At 37.4% G+C, this 20,735-nt stretch overlaps 1 protein-coding gene across 1 annotated transcript in view; it reads left to right on the top strand.

Annotated features, from left to right (window-relative positions):
* Positions 1-566: 566 nt before the first annotated feature.
* LOC117303666 overlaps positions 567-20,735 on the top strand; it is a 37,518-nt gene continuing 17,349 nt past the window's right edge. The window contains exons 1-2 of the mRNA XM_033787922.1: positions 567-591; positions 4,107-4,175. The gene's annotated coding sequence lies outside the window, so the exon portion shown is untranslated. The remainder of the gene's footprint in view (positions 592-4,106; positions 4,176-20,735) is intronic.

The following is a 20,735-nucleotide window of genomic DNA, read 5'->3' as shown; positions in this document are numbered from 1 at the left end:
AACCACACACTAGTTTGATAGATTTTTTTGTGCAGATCATTATATTCTAATTTATAAAACATCCTCCAACCATAAAAATTCATTTCAGTTCATTCCCTAACAAATATTTTTATCAAGTAAATCGCCTGATTCCAAGGCGACTTGTCCCTTAAAGACCCATCAGCTAGCAAACCATGCCAGGGTCTTTGGCGAAGGAGCTGACAATAACTGTCTGTAGCTGCAGGGCTAGTGTCTTAGTTTTCTTGTCATGGAGAAGAGGAGCACAGCTCTGAAGAGGCCTTGCAGATTACCTGGAAAGTCCACTCTTACCAGGCTGCTAGACTTGTGCAAGGTTGTTGTGGGGTGTGGATGAATGGGAACTCATCATGTACTGCCAGGGTCAAGTCCATGACCACAGATGCTAGAAGACTGATGGAAGTTGCACTTTTGGCTGTCTAGAGCTTTTAGGGCTTCTGGTTTCATGTGAAGTGTTCTTTTTTCCTGTCTGCCTTGCCTACAGGGACAGGTCATATTAAGTGACATGTCAGTGGTAGTTGAGAAGGACTGGTATCGCTAGATTTTTGAAGTGTTAATAAATGGCCATCTCAAAGGGTAGGTTTGGGAAATTGAAGGCTCTCAAGGAAAATGCTACATAAAAGGTTTTCTTGTGGGAGTGATACATGTTTGTAGAGCTAGGGTTACTGGCATGTTAATGGCAATGTTATGTCCCCTTTTTCGACAGCCCTTAAATGGTATTATGTAAGTGGGTGTACAAGTATTACAATCCCCCTGTACATGCATTCATGTACGTTCTGTATCAATTACTACATTTAGCTGTCTTTTCATGCGAGAGATTTGTTAATGACCACAGCCTTTCCTTTTCAATGATATACCAAAACCCAACTTCGCCTTTTAAATTTTTTCCCCCCATATTATGTTATCTGTGACATCACATGTTTACACAAGAGCTACTGAGCCTGGACTTCTTGCAATCGTAATTTGTACACAGCTCAATAGAAGCACCGAAGAAAAGTTTATTTTTCTCCACTTTTAATATGGACCAAAGGATTTTGTTTTTATTTTTACAAAGTCTTATCTTCTCTTCCAAATTATTTACTGCAATTTTGTGACCTCAAAAATTTGCATTTGCATTTGGACAAAGTATGAACCCGGCTTATAACTCTTGAACTAACGTCGCCTGACAGAAAGGCCCTGGTAACTCTTGGTTTTTTTTTTGCAATGAATTTGTATGTTTTAAAAGAAAGATATTAATTCCGTTTGGTATAAAACAACAATTTTGTTGCAATTTCATGACTCTCGGAATGATTCACGATGCTTCATGGAGAATGACTTACGCCTTCTTATTTCTCCATGACATGTTCTTTTAGTAAAATTTTACGCTACAACTGAAGCAGTAGTGAAGGTAAACCGAAATACAAAAATAGTTTCAGCCGCTTCATTCATAAACATCGTCATTGACGGAGTCCTTGGGTATTTCATTCAGAAGAGGCAGTAGTCCCGAGTCTGCCGTCTGCATCCATGGAGCGAGAGACCTGGAAACCAGTGGGGATTCGCCAACTACAAGTGTTAGGTGTCTCGCATGGCTGCCTGTCGGCATGGGACTTGTTAGCGCCGGACCTTTAATGAAAAATGTCTGCTCAAGCATACATGTAGTATTGTCTAAATTGCGTGTTGTCTTACAGGCCGAAGTCTGGTACAACGAGGGCCTGGTGTTGTGCGTTACAATACAGGATTGATGATATTTTGGTATGGTACTCTTGTAGAGGGTATGGGATGCGATGGATGCTTTAATGTTACAAAATACGTACTTGCAAACACTGATAGTTTGGTCTGCTTCCCTCCATGTTGTAGAACTGAAAACCCCTGTAAGCAAGGGGCAATAGACCCTTCTAATGAAATATGTTAATTACATTCAGGCATGCGTACAGACGCTATTGGTTGGCAATCGCCATATAGTTTTGCACTATCAAGCAGACATTAGCCGTGTACAAAACAGCGTGATGTTTCCTTAGTTTTGCCAACCAAAATGTTAGTGCGCATGCACTATGTGCAATTTACATATTCATGGGACGGGTCTATTGATACATTGTAGTTCTACCTAAATGTGTTGAGGGCGTTTGAAGTCTTTGTGTAAGACATTGTTGTGCCATTGTAACATCCAGATCAGTTCACAAACATGTGAGTTCTCAAAAGTTACACTTATGGCACGTAGGACAACCTGCGCATTATCATTTAATTACTCTCTTGAGAATGCAACAGGAGCTGGCAGGGAATGCAAGCCGAGTGAGCACCCTCTTTTGTTTGGTTTTTGCATTCTGTGTAGTGGTTTTAATGTCTGATAGAGGTCTAATTCATGATAAATGTAGTATAACCTCTTGTTTTTGAAAGTCGTGTACATGTACAGTACTTTTGTTGGGTGTCAGCTTTACGATTGAGAGAAAGGCATTCTGAATTGTTTTTCCCCAAACTACAGCAGGAATCCATGATGTGTAGCAGCAACAGAGTGCAGGTGTTTACTGATGTTCCAATAAATGGGTTTTTCCTTTGCAATTGAGCCCATCTGGTGTAATGTATAAACCCTCCAAGTTCCACTTCCACATCAAAACAGCCATCAAAATGTTAACTTTGTCGACTAGTAGGGGCCTACCATGCTTGTATCGAGATCAATTTCCCGTGGTTAATGGAAGGCGGATTTCCTTGTGTACTCTAGATGTAAAAATAGGTCTGGATATATCGTCATGATTCCCATTCCCATGGTAATAGAAGGAGACTTCACAACACTCTCACTTGCCTTCTTCATCTGTCAATGTTTCCATCCACTGCACATCAGTTGGAAAAGTTTGATGACCCGAGTTTCAGGACATCAAAGTTTGTTTTTGTTTGTACAGCTTTGGAATCCATATCTTGTAATCCCCCTAGGCTGTGCATGTGGTGCCCTCGGCACCCTTGGGGATCTGAACTTAGGGTTTGATCGTGGGACCAGCAGTATGTATATTTATTTTGTGTTTGTAAACATGACTTTTTTCTGGGGCATGGTACAAGCATTTCTACCTCCATGGTACAAGAACCCACAGATGGTCACAAGGGCAGTTCGACTTCAAGGTGATTAGGTTGTTTGATGTTTTGGTTGGGGTCCTATGTAAATAAATACTGAAGGTTATACTTGTAGATTGTTTGTGAGTGAATGCATTATACACATTTTGTAAGCTGAATGAAAGAACTTGATAAAGAAATGTGCTGTTTTTTGAAAAGTTTGAACTGATATTTACCTAAATTCCCTTGTTCCACCATTTAAAGAAAATTTTCAGACATGTAGCATACAAGTTACTTAAGTTGACGTTTTCATGTGACATGTGGTCAATAATGGATATCATGGGGTTGAACAGAATAGGGCGACCGTCGCATAGGGCTTGGTAGCTCGGTTGGTAGAGCACCAGCATGTTAATCTGGTGTTTGTTGGTTTAAGTCCGGACCTAGTCTATTCCTTTTTCACCACAAGTCATTTACCCATCAGTTGCCATTGGTGTTTATTATTTGATATAAAAGAAAGTGTATGATTGAGCCCAGATACTCTAAAATCCAAACGTCTTTCCACCATACTTTTTAAAGACACTGGACACTATTGGTAATTGTCAAAGACCAGTCTTCTCACTCTGTGTATCTCAACATATCCATAAAATAACAAACCTGTGAAAATTGGAGTTCAATTGGTTGTCGAAGGTGCGTGATAATAATGAAAGAAAAAACACCCTTGTCATACGTGTAAGTTGTGTACATGTACTTTCGTATGTTTGACTTCAAGACCTCAAATTCTAAATCTGAGGTCTCAAAATCAAATTACTTCTTTCTTGGAATTACATCACTTCAGAGGGAGCCGTTTTATACTATCAACAGCTCCCGATTACTAATTACCAAGTAAGGTTTTATGCTAATAATTATTTTTAGTAATTACCAATAGTGTCCACTGCCTTTAAGTTTATTTGTTAATGCTTCAGCTGATATAATGCATAAAATTGTACCCTTCCTATGATTCCAGTGATTTCCTGTGCCTTTTCAACTACTTATTATATAAATCCATTTTCTGTTTTTCTATGTTCTTATTTTAGTTGAGTAACATCCTAATCCACAGGAAGTGGTGCCACTGCTAGGAGAATAAGCCAAGCTCTCAATTGCAGGTATTTTTTTAATATATCTTCCAGTACGCGCTTATCCTCCAATCAGATGCTCGAATCGGAGTGTGATATCAGACGAAGAGGAGTGTGATATCAGACAATAACCTACTCTCAGTTTTTATATTGCAGTGTCAATGCGCCACGGACTGCATACGGTCAGTGCATAAACTTTGCGCGTGCAAAATAAATAAAACAAAAACACAACCTTACCTCATTGACTTAATGAGGCTTGAAGCTTCAACCTCGTTGGATTGGGGACACAGAAGCGCTATATTTTTTTCGTATTCCACTCGCGCTTAGTAATAACTTATAAAAACTTCCATTTAATTGTGGTTTGTGCAAAGAACAATTGGACAGAGTTGGATTTGAACCTGTAACCTGTGGATGAACGTGCCAGTGCTCTTCTCTTTGTTCAACCCAAATTTATTATTTTCCAACTTTGTTTAAAAAATATTGACTTATTCAAATGCAATATGTTGTTCCCCCATTCAGATTTGGAATTGCCCAATTAGTTTAAAATGTGTCATGAAATATTGCATTCCTCCCTGAATTGTGTACCACTGATAGAGTAAAAACTGTGATTTAAACACATTTTTGGAGAGTGATACAAATTGATTTTCTGCCCAAGCTGAATGAACAATCACTCCTTATGATTCATCAATTTATACCCAATTCCCACCAATTCAGAGTGGGATCACAATGAAAATCCCTCTCTCAACTCAGTTTTTGATGAATGAATCATGTTTGTTGTGTAAGACACTTGCTCCTAGGGTTGCCGATGCCTGCAGCATCAGTGTGACTCACAGCCCCTTGCAGTTATCGCTCCATCTGTTGTCGTAAGGTTCCTTTGTTACCAATGATGAGACAGTGGAGCTTAGTATAGAGCGTGTACTGTACTGAAGTCTGGCTGCAAGGGTAGACCAATATTGCCATTAATCACAATGAGTATCAGTTCAATGCTTTAAAGCTGCCATTCTCACAAAGTAATTGTACATTAGAAGCAAGGCTGTGATTTGCTTAATAATTTCCTCAGATACAGTGATACACATTTCTCTATGGATGTTGATCTTGGCTATAAACGAAAGTTGGGGCAGTAATTCTCACAGAATTTGAAGGTTGGGGTGTATTTCTCTTTATGTTGGCCTTAAACCTGGTTCATACTTTCTGCAAATGCGAACGGGAATACAAAAAATTGTGACACAATTATCAGTACGCGCTCCCCCTTCCAATTGTGACACAAGAAAAATCAAATAGTTCACAGGAAACAAGAACAGAGCTTAAGGTCAAACAAAAGTGAGGGCAGTAATTCTCACAGGATTTGAAAGTGAGGCTGTATTTCTCTTATGTTTGCCTTACATACAACTTTAAGTGGAAGGCTGTAATTCTTACAGAATTAAGGCTGTCTCAGTTTTAGCCTTAGTTACAATAAATATGAAAGTGAGGTCAGTTAGAATTTAAACAGTTGTATTCATTCACTGGCCTGCTTCGTTGACCCTCAAAACCTGGGATACACAAAATTAATTCTGGGGGGTCAACCATTCTATGTGTTTTATAAAAAGGAGTTTTTCGTATGAACTGTAAGTGTGTGGTTCTAAAAACAGCACAGTGTGTCCATATTTTGACTCTTCCAAATTTATTTTTGTGTCGACATACATCACTATTAGATTATCTCCCTGATGTGTTATCTAGTGCAGAGGGCCCATCTATGGGGAATTCACCACCAAAAAAAAACATCTCCCGTGCAAATTCATTGATTTTGACTTGACGCAAATATTTTTCAAGCTATCTTGAGCGCTCCAAAAGATAACTTTGAAAGTGGTTGATTGGTTAGAAATTATATGTGTCCTGTTTGAGGGTTGTTTTTGTGGCGGTCCGGGTCTGGGGGTCGCGACACCAGGCTTCCTGAAGATGTAAACTGTGGTTGTAAACAATGTAAATTGATTGTGCCTGTACTGTGTGGAGAACAAACATTAGGCAAGGTGCAAGACGGACTGGTCGGCTGTAATGCAGGAGGGGTGTGTTTGTGTGTGTTGTGCACTCCTGCCTTCCTGGGGCAAAAGTTGGGGGGGGGGGGTTCACTGTGGTGTTTTGGGGACGAGGAAATTGCCAATATCCTGATCTGAGACATTCAGTTTTGGTGATGAAGATTTGGAGACTGGGGGGTTTTGACTGTAAAATGTATGTGTGTTGACAGTCCGAAACATTATTGGCTTTGAATGATACTAGACAGATCACTTGTGTACCTGGGCTTCGTTTCACGTAGCAAAAAGATTTGAAATTATACGTGATTTGGAATGGGAAATGTCTTGCACCAAGACTAGCGCATAGTATCCGAAAACAACCGGTTATAAACTGGGCTCCAGTTGGTCATTATCAACCGTTTAAACACCCCCATGTGACGCGCTCTCAACCAATAGGAATAGCGAAACTTTCTGAGGTATTTATGAATTTATTTTTAATAACGCAATCTACTAGGGCCGGATACCGTTGAGCTGGTGAAGCAGAAAATACCTTTAATCAGGTAGAGGGTCAAGAAACCCTGGAAGTACTCCCAAACAGTTTTATGTATGTCATGCTCTTGAGGTATTGCATGAATTTGCAGTGGTGCATTGTGTTTACGCTTCTTCAAGATGACTATTCACGTCATTGTCCAACATCATTGTCCACAAAGTATCCAATATGTACCTAGTGTTGTAAGGAAATCCTTGCTTTGTGAATATAACCACTTAAGTGCCATAGAGCAACACAATGCACCGACAATGTCCGTTCTTAGTGCAGCCCCAGAAGTGCTTGAATCCTGCGTTTTGGAAGGGTTTCTTGTTGCCGTTTTTCTCACTGTTCCTGGTCTCTAAGGCTCTGTAGCTTGTGTTTTGGCTAAAATTATGTTTAATACCTGTTGGTTTTACTGCATAGTACAGACAATCTGTTTCAACAACTAAGCTACATGTAGTACACAGGTCTAGAATTCTTCACTGGACCACCGGCCCGAGGGCAGTAGTTTCAGTGTTTCGCCAGTCCTGTCATCTTGGGGTTTTTTTTCAGTTAAAAGTATCTTGGTTCCAAAAGAATGATGCTCAAATGTTGAGTTTGAGTCTCACAAATATCTTGCAATATTTGAAGAAGTATTGTACAATGACTTTGTCTCAAGTTACCGCTTACATTTGAAGTCCTCATATTATGTCAAAAGGTTAAGTGCAAGCTTTTGTATGGCATTGGCAATCTCCAGATGAGCAAACCCTGGTACCATTGTGTCATACACAATCATTCAGAATTGTGTATGGTTGGTCTCTTACATACGTAATGCAAAAGCAATTGCCCTGAATCATGTGACAGGGCAATTGTCTCTATAGTAGTCTGAGGAATTCAATATTAAAAGGTAACTTGTGATCGAGCACATCATTGTACCAAGAAATACTCAACAGGGTTGTTATTTTATGCACACGGGATACACCGAATTGGGATAATGGTCTTTGAAATAATGTATACATTTACTGTGTACCAGTTTGCAAAAATTGTGTACAAATGTACATCCGTACATCCTTGTGTTGTACACGCAGCCTGAAGCCACAAAAAAAAGGCAAAACAAAAACAAAGCAAAAACAATAAAGCAGTATTTAAATAGCCCAAGGGTACACGGGATGTCGTGTTTGCAGCTCCACAGAAAATCATGTTTGTCAGATTGATCCGATGCGTGTTGTTTACCTAATAGGCCTGGGATACACAACTCCTTCATCACCTAGGCACAGGACATGTAGCTACTTAAAACTTATTATAGACCACCCTCACCCTCTGAAACCCCTTCCCTCCTTTTCATGGGTGCATCCTCTATCTGCCATTAACCAATATCCTATTTTCGGAACGTAGGCTCCCCCCCCCAACCCAATCCTCCCTCACTCCTTTGTTGAGAAGGGTTGTCCTGCATAGCATCACCATAAAACAACCTCCATGATGAACAATTTATGTAATGAAAACCTCAATGCATTAATGGCAGAGAGTCTTCATTTTGTTTTGTTCTGAGCCTTGTTTTGGAGCTATTTTTGTATTTTCCCTGGAGGTAGGTCACCTAATGCTTTGATCCCCTTATATTCGCTCTCATTTCATCAGAGTACTTCACAGAGGCAATAGGATTGCCTCCCTGCCCCCCTCCTGGTCATTGCCTTGGTGCCCTTTGAAAAGCTCAAGTAGAGATTTACAGTTTTCTCATAGGGTGTCCTTTACCAAGGAGAAAAAAGCCTTTGTGCCCTTGCCCTTTCAAAAACGAAGCTTATTTACCAGGCCTGAGAATATCTAGCTAAAAAGCACAATATATTATCAGGTCACCTGAGTGCCATCATTAAGTACATCAGTTGCATTTGACAGCCCACTCACTCATATTTGGCAACGTTTTTATAAATGGGATACTCTGCTGATCACAGATGGAAACATTTGTACAAAACTGGCCCCTGGAGACATGATGATGACGTATGTTGACCATAAACCATCAATTTTCTCAAGTTGCATTTTTTTTTTTTTTTTTTTTTTTTTGCAAGATGTTTGACATCAAATTGTGATCAGGCGTTTTAGTTCCTCTCTATTGGTTGTGTTTGATCTGGCTTGCAAAGTCTCAGAATGCTGAGCCATTTCTTTTTTCCGTTTAGTTTTTTTTATTTCAGCACGTTAGAGAAGATTTATCTCATTTGTCTTTAGGGGTTTAAATATACTTCAAAGAACAGAATTAAAGAATATTTTATCAGACATTAGACATTTGAACATGATACGCACAGTGATGTTTTATTATTCAATTGATAAAATTAAAAAACCTGCTGGACTTGTTGGGTCATGAGTAAGGCCCTGACAAAAAAACTACTAAAACTACTGACCTCAGACCTGTATCCCAGTGTAAAAATTGAGCCCTGTATGGCCTTGAACTCTGAAAGGGAGTTAAAGAGAACGTTGCCTTGGATCAAGCGAGTTGGTCTTTGAAAAGCGTTTGAAAACTGTTCATTTTAAAAGTAGAATATAATTATCCACACAAAGAAAATGCCTCAAAATTACACGGTTTGCCTTACTAGGTTGTGAATTAATGCAAAATGGCCGACCGGGTTAGTACGCAAAATAAAAGGAAATACATGCAATTTGAGGCATATTTGTGTGAATCATCGTATTCTACTTTTAAAACATCTTTCTAACCATATGCATTACAACTGGTTTCAAACACTTTTCGTAGACCAACTTGCCGATCCAAGGAACCATATACCTTTAATTGCTGAAGCTTGTACAACAAGTGATCATAGCTATCTACCCTTATAAAGAAGCACATGACTGCCCTAAAACCAACCCCTGGGTTTCTTGTTGGATGTGCTGGTATATACATCTCTACTAACACTATTTATTTTTTAGACCATAAAATACAAATGGAGACAAAACCAGAAAAGTAATTAGGTGACAGTATGCAGAATATTTTAGGCCTAATGGAGGCAAGGAAGGCGATTTGCCTCAGTGCCCCCAGGTATTGCCTTGGTGCCCTTGGAATGCTCTAGTAGAAGTTTACAATGAGTGTCATGGACGAGTGGTTAAGAGTATCGAATTCAAGTTCTGGTGCTAAGTCACCAGAGTTTGAAACTGGTTGTGGCACTTGGGTCCTTGAGCAAGATACTTTACTATAATTGCTTCTCTTCACCCAGGTGTATAAATGGGTACATGCCAGGGTAGAGGTTGATATTGTGAATGAAAAAGCCTTTGGAGCAATATAAAAGGTTTCCCAGGTTGTATACTCCCAAGGGCTGAGAAACATGGATGTTATTGGCCCTATGACCAGGGCACTAATGTAAAAAGCGCATTCATACAGTTATTGTGAAAAGTGCTATATAAGAATTGTTATTATTAAAGAATAAGAATTGTTATTATTATAGAATAATAATTGTTATTGTTATTATAACAATTAATGTTCATCATAGAAGTCCCTTTACCAAGGAGCAACGCGCATTGGTGCCCTTGCCCTTTCAAAAGTGAAGCATACACTCCCCAGTCCTGATATTTATTTATCGTCCATGCCGTCTTGTCTCTAGCTGTTGCATCTAACACATGTGGAAATTGGAATTTCCCCAGGGGCTAGCAAAAAGAGAAAAAACAATCGACCAAGCCACCTTGATGAGAGACCGTGTAATGATAGAAATTTTGTCAGGTTTCAGTTGGATAGTAAAGTTAATCTGCTGTAAAATGGGGGTTAAAAAAAACATGGATTGAAGGAGGCGGCGCTTCTGCAACTTTTTGGAATTTTGTGATTGGTTTTCTTTGGACGTTCAAGAAAAGAATGTGGTTATTGCAGGGATGATAAGTTGTTGATTTGTTTTAATCTGAATCCAGATTTTGTTTATGTCTGCTTACTATGTGAAAAACCAGCTGTTACTTTCTTCAGATATAAGAAACTAATGCTATTTGATCTAATTCTCTAGTGCTGAGGCTACTGTTCCTAGAGGCCTGTTAAACCTTACTTATTAACGAGTAATGGGGAGCTGTTGATAGTATAAAACATTGTGAACATTGTGATAAACGGCTCCCTCTGAACTAACATAGTTTTCGAGAAGGAAGTAATTTTCCACGACTTTGACTTCGAGACCTCAGATTTAGAATTTGAGGTCTCAAAATCGAGCATCTGAAAGCACACAAATTGTGCGACAATGGCGTTTTTCTTTCATTGTTATCTTGCAACTTCAAAGACCAAATGAGCTCAAATTTTCACAGGTTTGTTATTTTATGCATGTTGAGATACACAAGTGAGAAGACTGATATTTGACAATTACCAATAGTGTCCAGTGTCTTTAAATTGCAGAGGGTGGAAGTGCCACCATTCCAATCCACATTCAGTATCTCCTCAGATCACATCCTAGTTTCAGTTCTATATTTTTTTGTTCAGAGATGACTCTCGTCCCCGGGTGTTGCATCAAACAACAACAAAGTATTGTGTTTAGAACAATGTCGAACAGGTTTTTATTCTACTTCAAAGTGCTTTTTCAAATAACGTCTTGTTATAAATTTAAAGCTATTTGTTTTCACTTGAGTTCATATTTCAACCTGTTTTTGTGTGTGCATGCGTTATGCCCGTACACAATCAATCTGAAAAGAAGAAGAAAAAAAACCCAATGTAAATCGGACAGCCATAGGTTGAGGCTCTACACAAAACACACTTGACATCCTTACATACGTGTACAAGACAATTACAGAATATTAAAATATCGTGACTTGTACTCTTTGATGAACAGTACAAAACTAATCTGATAATACAGTTATAATAATCCTCTCCTCAGACTCACTCTTACTTTGAGAGCTTTGATTCTGTGTGTCCCCCCCCCCCCACTCTGTCCTCCTTTGTTTCTGTAATTGATTTTCATGATCGGCAGTCTGCATTTGATTGATCACCATGGTAACGGCTACACCAAGCTAGAGCTTTGCATTCGAGAAACAGGGGGGCGCCAGAATTCAATTTTCGCTTGATTCCTGTGTCCTCGTAGGGTATGAATTTCTCACCTTAGAACTGTTCAAGATGTAGACAGAAAGGTTTGTAGTGAATTGCCAAATCATCTTTGTCCTTCTCTGGAAATCTCAGCAACGATCTGGCGATAGACAATATTATGAAATAAAAATATGTTTCTGGGGCTATTAAATTGCACTTTTAGTTTGGGACAAAGAATATTTTGTCCACCTTCGAATGAAATGAGTGTGTTTTAATAGGACATGTGGTTTTGTACATGCATTTACAATAAGTGTCATTTTGTGGTTTCGACTAATAAACTTTGATGGACATGTGCTTTATGATTGATACTGATAGCCTTCCATTTAGGGCCACTGATTTTCCGTTTCAGAAAAGTGCAAATTCCGTTTCATGTTTTTTTAATTAGATAAAAGGTTGTTTAATACCCAGGGACACACTTATAAAAATCAATTTGAGATAAGTTGCACTGCTGACTTCGTAAAATGTTCATTTGAACTGACAAATTTCAAAAAAATACTTTAATTTTTTTTTTTTTATACTGCTGTTCGATGAAACAAAAACATGTAGTCATGGTAAAAAGGTTGCACTGTGACTGCAGTATCAATGCACATGATGTGATAGACTTGATTCCAAGTCTAAAACTGCAGTTGATTCTCTGCATCAGCCACATTGTAGGCTAATGAAAGGAGTGTAATCCACAAGAGGGCGCTGTTTCAGCATGATCCAAGACTTGGGAACAAGTCTATGGACGTGACCGTTCATTTGAACTGACAAATTTCAAAAAAATACTTTAATTTTTTTTTTTTATACTGCTGTTCGATGAAACAAAAACATGTAGTCATGGTAAAAAGGTTGCACTGTGACTGCAGTATCAATGCACATGATGTGATAGACTTGATTCCAAGTCTAAAACTGCAGTTGATTCTCTGCATCAGCCACATTGTAGGCTAATGAAAGGAGTGTAATCCACAAGAGGGCGCTGTTTCAGCATGATCCAAGACTTGGGAACAAGTCTATGGACGTGACCGTTCTCCATCCACAAACAAAATGTCAGCCATTTTGTTTTCGCATTGGCGACAGAATGTTGACAGTTTACGGTTTTATTTTAGACCTTTCCGAGATGAAAAAACATTGTATGTGTTCTTATACATCATAGGTAAGCTAGTTTGTGTATTATTGTTGGTAAAAGAGAGGGAGAAAATGCAATTTGGGTGAACAAAAAATGTTAAAAACGTGCCGCGAATAATGCCCTTCGCTTAACCATGTTAACAACGTGTGTACATCATGTGTGTAAACATGGAGGATGGTGTGAAGTAGAACAGAATGATCCACGGTTACGATCTCGTACTTTTTAATGGTCTGATTTCTGATGCTTTTTTAGTAATCTTAATAAAGAATGCAATTTCAATAGTTTTTGCGTCAAGAAAAAAAAAAAAAAAATCAAATTTTCTGAAATCCCGTTTTCCGTTTCTAAGGGCGGATTCCGCAAATTCCGTCCGTTTTCCGCGATCGCGGAAAATCAGTGGCCCTATCCATTATGTATAGCTCAGATTAACTCTTCGCATTTCAATTTTCATGTAACTTGATTTTAGAAAGTAAAACCTTCCTTGGTACTCATGTGCCTTGAGCACCTTGTTTGGTAGATACGTGCGCTATATAAGACTTCAATATTAGTATTATTAATTCATAACCTTCCTTGGTACTCATGTGCCTTGAGCACCTTGTTTGGTAGATACGTGCGCTATATAAGACTTCAATATTAGTATTATTAATTCATAACCTTCCTTGGTACTCATGTGCCTTGAGTACCTTGTTTGGTAGATACGTGCGCTATATAAGACTTCAATATTAGTATTATTAATTCATAACCTTCCTTGGTACTCATGTGCCTTGAGTACCTTGTTTGGTAGATACGTGCGCTATATAAGACTTCAATATTAGTATTATTAATTCATAACCTTCCTTGGTACTCATGTGCCTTGAGCACCTTGTTTGGTAGATACGTGTGCTATATAAGACTTCAATATTAGTATTATTAATTCATAACCTTCCTTGGTACTCATGTGCCTTGAGCACCTTGTTTGGTAGATACGTGCGCTATATAAGACTTCAATATTAGTATTATTAATTCATAACCTTCCTTGGTACTCATGTGCCTTGAGTACCTTGTTTGGTAGATACGTGCGCTATATAAGACTTCAATATTAGTATTATTAATTCATAACCTTCCTTGGTACTCATGTGCCTTGAGTACCTTGTTTGGTAGATACGTGTGCTATATAAGACTTCAATATTAGTATTATTAATTCATAACCTTCCTTGGTACTCATGTGCCTTGAGCACCTTGTTTGGTAGATACGTGTGCTATATAAGACTTCAATATTAGTATTATTAATTCATAACCTTCCTTGGTACTCATGTGCCTTGAGTACCTTGTTTGGTAGATACGTGTGCTATATAAGACTTCAATATTAGTATTATTAATTCATAACCTTCCTTGGTACTCATGTGCCTTGAGTACCTTGTTTGGTAGATACGTGCGCTATATAAGACTTCAATATTAGTATTATTAATTCATAACCTTCCTTGGTACTCATGTGCCTTGAGTACCTTGTTTGGTAGATACGTGTGCTATATAAGACTTCAATATTAGTATTATTAATTCATAACCTTCCTTGGTACTCATGTGCCTTGAGCACCTTGTTTGGTAGATACGTGCGCTATATAAGACTTCAATATTAGTATTATTAATTCATAACCTTCCTTGGTACTCATGTGCCTTGAGTACCTTGTTTGGTAGATACGTGCGCTATATAAGACTTCAATATTAGTATTATTAATTCATAACCTTCCTTGGTACTCATGTGCCTTGAGTACCTTGTTTGGTAGATACGTGCGCTATATAAGACTTCAATATTAGTATTATTAATTCATAACCTTCCTTGGTACTCATGTGCCTTGAGTACCTTGTTTGGTAGATACGTGCGCTATATAAGACTTCAATATTAGTATTATTAATTCATAACCTTCCTTGGTACTCATGTGCCTTGAGTACCTTGTTTGGTAGATACGTGCGCTATATAAGACTTCAATATTAGTATTATTAATTCATAACCTTCCTTGGTACTCATGTGCCTTGAGTACCTTGCTTGGTAGATACGTGCGCTATATAAGACTTCAATATTAGTATTATTAATTCATAACCTTCCTTGGTACTCATGTGCCTTGAGCACCTTGTTTGGTAGATACGTGCGCTATATAAGACTTCAATATTAGTATTATTAATTCATAACCTTCCTTGGTACTCATGTGCCTTGAGTACCTTGTTTGGTAGATACGTGCGCTATATAAGACTTCAATATTAGTATTATTAATTCATAACCTTCCTTGGTACTCATGTGCCTTGAGTACCTTGTTTGGTAGATACGTGTGCTATATAAGACTTCAATATTAGTATTATTAATTCATAACCTTCCTTGGTACTCATGTGCCTTGAGTACCTTGTTTGGTAGATACGTGCGCTATATAAGACTTCAATATTAGTATTATTAATTCATAACCTTCCTTGGTACTCATGTGCCTTGAGTACCTTGTTTGGTAGATACGTGTGCTATATAAGACTTCAATATTAGTATTATTAATTCATAACCTTCCTTGGTACTCATGTGCCTTGAGTACCTTGTTTGGTAGATACGTGCGCTATATAAGACTTCAATATTAGTATTATTAATTCATAACCTTCCTTGGTACTCATGTGCCTTGAGTACCTTGTTTGGTAGATACGTGCGCTATATAAGACTTCAATATTAGTATTATTAATTCATAACCTTCCTTGGTACTCATGTGCCTTGAGTACCTTGTTTGGTAGATACGTGTGCTATATAAGACTTCAATATTAGTATTATTAATTCATAACCTTCCTTGGTACTCATGTGCCTTGAGTACCTTGTTTGGTAGATACGTGTGCTATATAAGACTTCAATATTAGTATTATTAATTCATAACCTTCCTTGGTACTCATGTGCCTTGAGTACCTTGTTTGGTAGATACGTGCGCTATATAAGACTTCAATATTAGTATTATTAATTCATAACCTTCCTTGGTACTCATGTGCCTTGAGTACCTTGTTTGGTAGATACGTGTGCTATATAAGACTTCAATATTAGTATTATTAATTCATAACCTTCCTTGGTACTCATGTGCCTTGAGCACCTTGTTTGGTAGATACGTGCGCTATATAAGACTTCAATATTAGTATTATTAATTCATAACCTTCCTTGGTACTCATGTGCCTTGAGTACCTTGTTTGGTAGATACGTGCGCTATATAAGACTTCAATATTAGTATTATTAATTCATAACCTTCCTTGGTACTCATGTGCCTTGAGTACCTTGTTTGGTAGATACGTGCGCTATATAAGACTTCAATATTAGTATTATTAATTCATAACCTTCCTTGGTACTCATGTGCCTTGAGTACCTTGTTTGGTAGATACGTGCGCTATATAAGACTTCAATATTAGTATTATTAATTCATAACCTTCCTTGGTACTCATGTGCCTTGAGTACCTTGTTTGGTAGATACGTGTGCTATATAAGACTTCAATATTAGTATTATTAATTCATAACCTTCCTTGGTACTCATGTGCCTTGAGTACCTTGTTTGGTAGATACGTGCGCTATATAAGACTTCAATATTAGTATTATTAATTCATAACCTTCCTTGGTACTCATGTGCCTTGAGCACCTTGTTTGGTAGATACGTGCGCTATATAAGACTTCAATATTAGTATTATTAATTCATAACCTTCCTTGGTACTCATGTGCCTTGAGTACCTTGTTTGGTAGATACGTGCGCTATATAAGACTTCAATATTAGTATTATTAATTCATAACCTTCCTTGGTACTCATGTGCCTTGAGTACCTTGTTTGGTAGATACGTGCGCTATATAAGACTTCAATATTAGTATTATTAATTCATAACCTTCCTTGGTACTCATGTGCCTTGAGTACCTTGTTTGGTAGATACGTGCGCTATATAAGACTTCAATATTAGTATTATTAATTCATAACCTTCCTTGGTACTCATGTGCCTTGAGCACCTTGTTTGGTAGATACGTGCGCTATATAAGACTTCAATATTAGTATTATTAATTCATAACCTTCCTTGGTACTCATGTGCCTTGAGTACCTTGTTTGGTAGATACGTGTGCTATATAAGACTTCAATATTAGTATTATTAATTCATAACCTTCCTTGGTACTCATGTGCCTTGAGTACCTTGTTTGGTAGATACGTGCGCTATATAAGACTTCAATATTAGTATTATTAATTCATAACCTTCCTTGGTACTCATGTGCCTTGAGTACCTTGTTTGGTAGATACGTGTGCTATATAAGACTTCAATATTAGTATTATTAATTCATAACCTTCCTTGGTACTCATGTGCCTTGAGTACCTTGTTTGGTAGATACGTGCGCTATATAAGACTTCAATATTAGTATTATTAATTCATAACCTTCCTTGGTACTCATGTGCCTTGAGTACCTTGTTTGGTAGATACGTGCGCTATATAAGACTTCAATATTAGTATTATTAATTCATAACCTTCCTTGGTACTCATGTGCCTTGAGTACCTTGTTTGGTAGATACGTGCGCTATATAAGACTTCAATATTAGTATTATTAATTCATAACCTTCCTTGGTACTCATGTGCCTTGAGTACCTTGTTTGGTAGATACGTGTGCTATATAAGACTTCAATATTAGTATTATTAATTCATAACCTTCCTTGGTACTCATGTGCCTTGAGTACCTTGTTTGGTAGATACGTGCGCTATATAAGACTTCAATATTAGTATTATTAATTCATAACCTTCCTTGGTACTCATGTGCCTTGAGTACCTTGTTTGGTAGATACGTGTGCTATATAAGACTTCAATATTAGTATTATTAATTCATAACCTTCCTTGGTACTCATGTGCCTTGAGTACCTTGTTTGGTAGATACGTGCGCTATATAAGACTTCAATATTAGTATTATTAATTCATAACCTTCCTTGGTACTCATGTGCCTTGAGTACCTTGTTTGGTAGATACGTGCGCTATATAAGACTTCAATATTAGTATTATTAATTCATAACCTTCCTTGGTACTCATGTGCCTTGAGTACCTTGTTTGGTAGATACGTGCGCTATATAAGACTTCAATATTAGTATTATTAATTCATAACCTTCCTTGGTACTCATGTGCCTTGAGTACCTTGTTTGGTAGATACGTGCGCTATATAAGACTTCAATATTAGTATTATTAATTCATAACCTTCCTTGGTACTCATGTGCCTTGAGTACCTTGTTTGGTAGATACGTGCGCTATATAAGACTTCAATATTAGTATTATTAATTCATAACCTTCCTTGGTACTCATGTGCCTTGAGTACCTTGTTTGGTAGATACGTGCGCTATATAAGACTTCAATATTAGTATTATTAATTCATAACCTTCCTTGGTACTCATGTGCCTTGAGTACCTTGTTTGGTAGATACGTGTGCTATATAAGACTTCAATATTAGTATTATTAATTCATAACCTTCCTTGGTACTCATGTGCCTTGAGCACCTTGTTTGGTAGATACGTGCGCTATATAAGACTTCAATATTAGTATTATTAATTCATAACCTTCCTTGGTACTCATGTGCCTTGAGTACCTTGTTTGGTAGATACGTGCGCTATATAAGACTTCAATATTAGTATTATTAATTCATAACCTTCCTTGGTACTCGTGTGCCTTGAGCACCTTGTTTGGTAGATACGTGTGCTATATAAGACTTCAATATTAGTATTATTAATTCATAACCTTCCTTGGTACTCATGTGCCTTGAGTACCTTGTTTGGTAGATACGTGCGCTATATAAGACTTCAATATTAGTATTATTAATTCATAACCTTCCTTGGTACTCATGTGCCTTGAGTACCTTGTTTGGTAGATACGTGCGCTATATAAGACTTCAATATTAGTATTATTAATTCATAACCTTCCTTGGTACTCATGTGCCTTGAGCACCTTGTTTGGTAGATACGTGCGCTATATAAGACTTCAATATTAGTATTATTAATTCATAACCTTCCTTGGTACTCATGTGCCTTGAGTACCTTGTTTGGTAGATACGTGCGCTATATAAGACTTCAATATTAGTATTATTAATTCATAACCTTCCTTGGTACTCATGTGCCTTGAGTACCTTGTTTGGTAGATACGTGCGCTATATAAGACTTCAATATTAGTATTATTAATTCATAACCTTCCTTGGTACTCATGTGCCTTGAGTACCTTGTTTGGTAGATACGTGTGCTATATAAGACTTCAATATTAGTATTATTAATTCATAACCTTCCTTGGTACTCATGTGCCTTGAGTACCTTGTTTGGTAGATACGTGCGCTATATAAGACTTCAATATTAGTATTATTAATTCATAACCTTCCTTGGTACTCGTGTGCCTTGAGCACCTTGTTTGGTAGATACGTGTGCTATATAAGACTTCAATATTAGTATTATTAATTCATAACCTTCCTTGGTACTCATGTGCCTTGAGTACCTTGTTTGGTAGATACGTGCGCTATATAAGACTTCAATATTAGTATTATTAATTCATAACCTTCCTTGGCACTCATGTGCCTTGAGTACCTTGTTTGGTAGATACGTGCGCTATATAAGACTTCAATATTAGTATTATTAATTCATAACCTTCCTTGGTACTCGTGTGCCTTGAGCACCTTGTTTGGTAGATACGTGTGCTATATAAGACTTCAATATTAGTATTATTAATTCATAACCTTCCTTGGTACTCATGTGCCTTGAGTACCTTGTTTGGTAGATACGTGCGCTATATAAGACTTCAATATTAGTATTATTAATTCATAACCTTCCTTGGTACTCATGTGCCTTGAGTACCTTGTTTGGTAGATACGTGCGCTATATAAGACTTCAATATTAGTATTATTAATTCATAACCTTCCTTGGTACTCATGTGCCTTGAGCACCTTGTTTGGTAGATACGTGCGCTATATAAGACTTCAATATTAGTATTATTAATTCATAACCTTCCTTGGTACTCATGTGCCTTGAGTACCTTGTTTGGTAGATACGTGCGCTATATAAGACTTCAATATTAGTATTATTAATTCATAACCTTCCTTGGTACTCATGTGCCTTGAGTACCTTGTTTGGTAGATACGTGCGCTATATAAGACTTCAATATTAGTATTATTAATTCATAACCTTCCTTGGTACTCATGTGCCTTGAGTACCTTGTTTGGTAGATACGTGCGCTATATAAGACTTCAATATTAGTATTATTAATACATAACCTTCCTTGGTACTCATGTGCCTTGAGCACCTTGTTTGGTAGATACGTGTGCTATATAAGACTTCAATATTAGTATTATTAATTCATAACCTTCCTTGGTACTCATGTGCCTTGAGTACCTTGTTTGGTAGATACGTGTGCTATATAAGACTTCAATATTAGTATTATTAATTCATAACCTTCCTTGGTACTCATGTGCCTTGAGCACCTTGTTTGGTAGATACGTGTGCTATATAAGACTTCAATATTAGTATTATTAATTCATAACCTTCCTTGGTACTCATGTGCCTTGAGCACCTTGTTTGGTAGATACGTGTGCTATATAAGACTTCAATATTAGTATTATTAATTCATAACCTTCCTTGGTACTCATGTGCCTTGAGTACCTTGTTTGGTAGATACGTGTGCTATATAAGACTTCAATATTAGTATTATTAATTCATAACCTTCCTTGGTACTCATGTGCCTTGAGCACCTTGTTTGGTAGATACGTGCGCTATATAAGACTTCAATATTAGTATTATTAATTCATAACCTTCCTTGGTACTCATGTGCCTTGAGTACCTTGTTTGGTAGATACGTGCGCTATATAAGACTTCAATATTAGTATTATTAATACACTGTTTACCAAAAGTGTCAAATGCGCCATTTAGTATGTTTGTTTTGTAGTACAGTTAGTAACCTGCAAAGTCCCTGTAAAAAGGGCATGGTATGTCCATGCTTTGTG

Source organism: Asterias rubens, chromosome 20 (genome assembly GCF_902459465.1).
Source record: "Asterias rubens chromosome 20, eAstRub1.3, whole genome shotgun sequence".
NCBI lineage: Eukaryota > Metazoa > Echinodermata > Asteroidea > Forcipulatida > Asteriidae > Asterias > Asterias rubens.
Note: the sequence above shows the minus strand (reverse complement) of the source record. Positions and strands in the feature narration are given on the sequence as shown.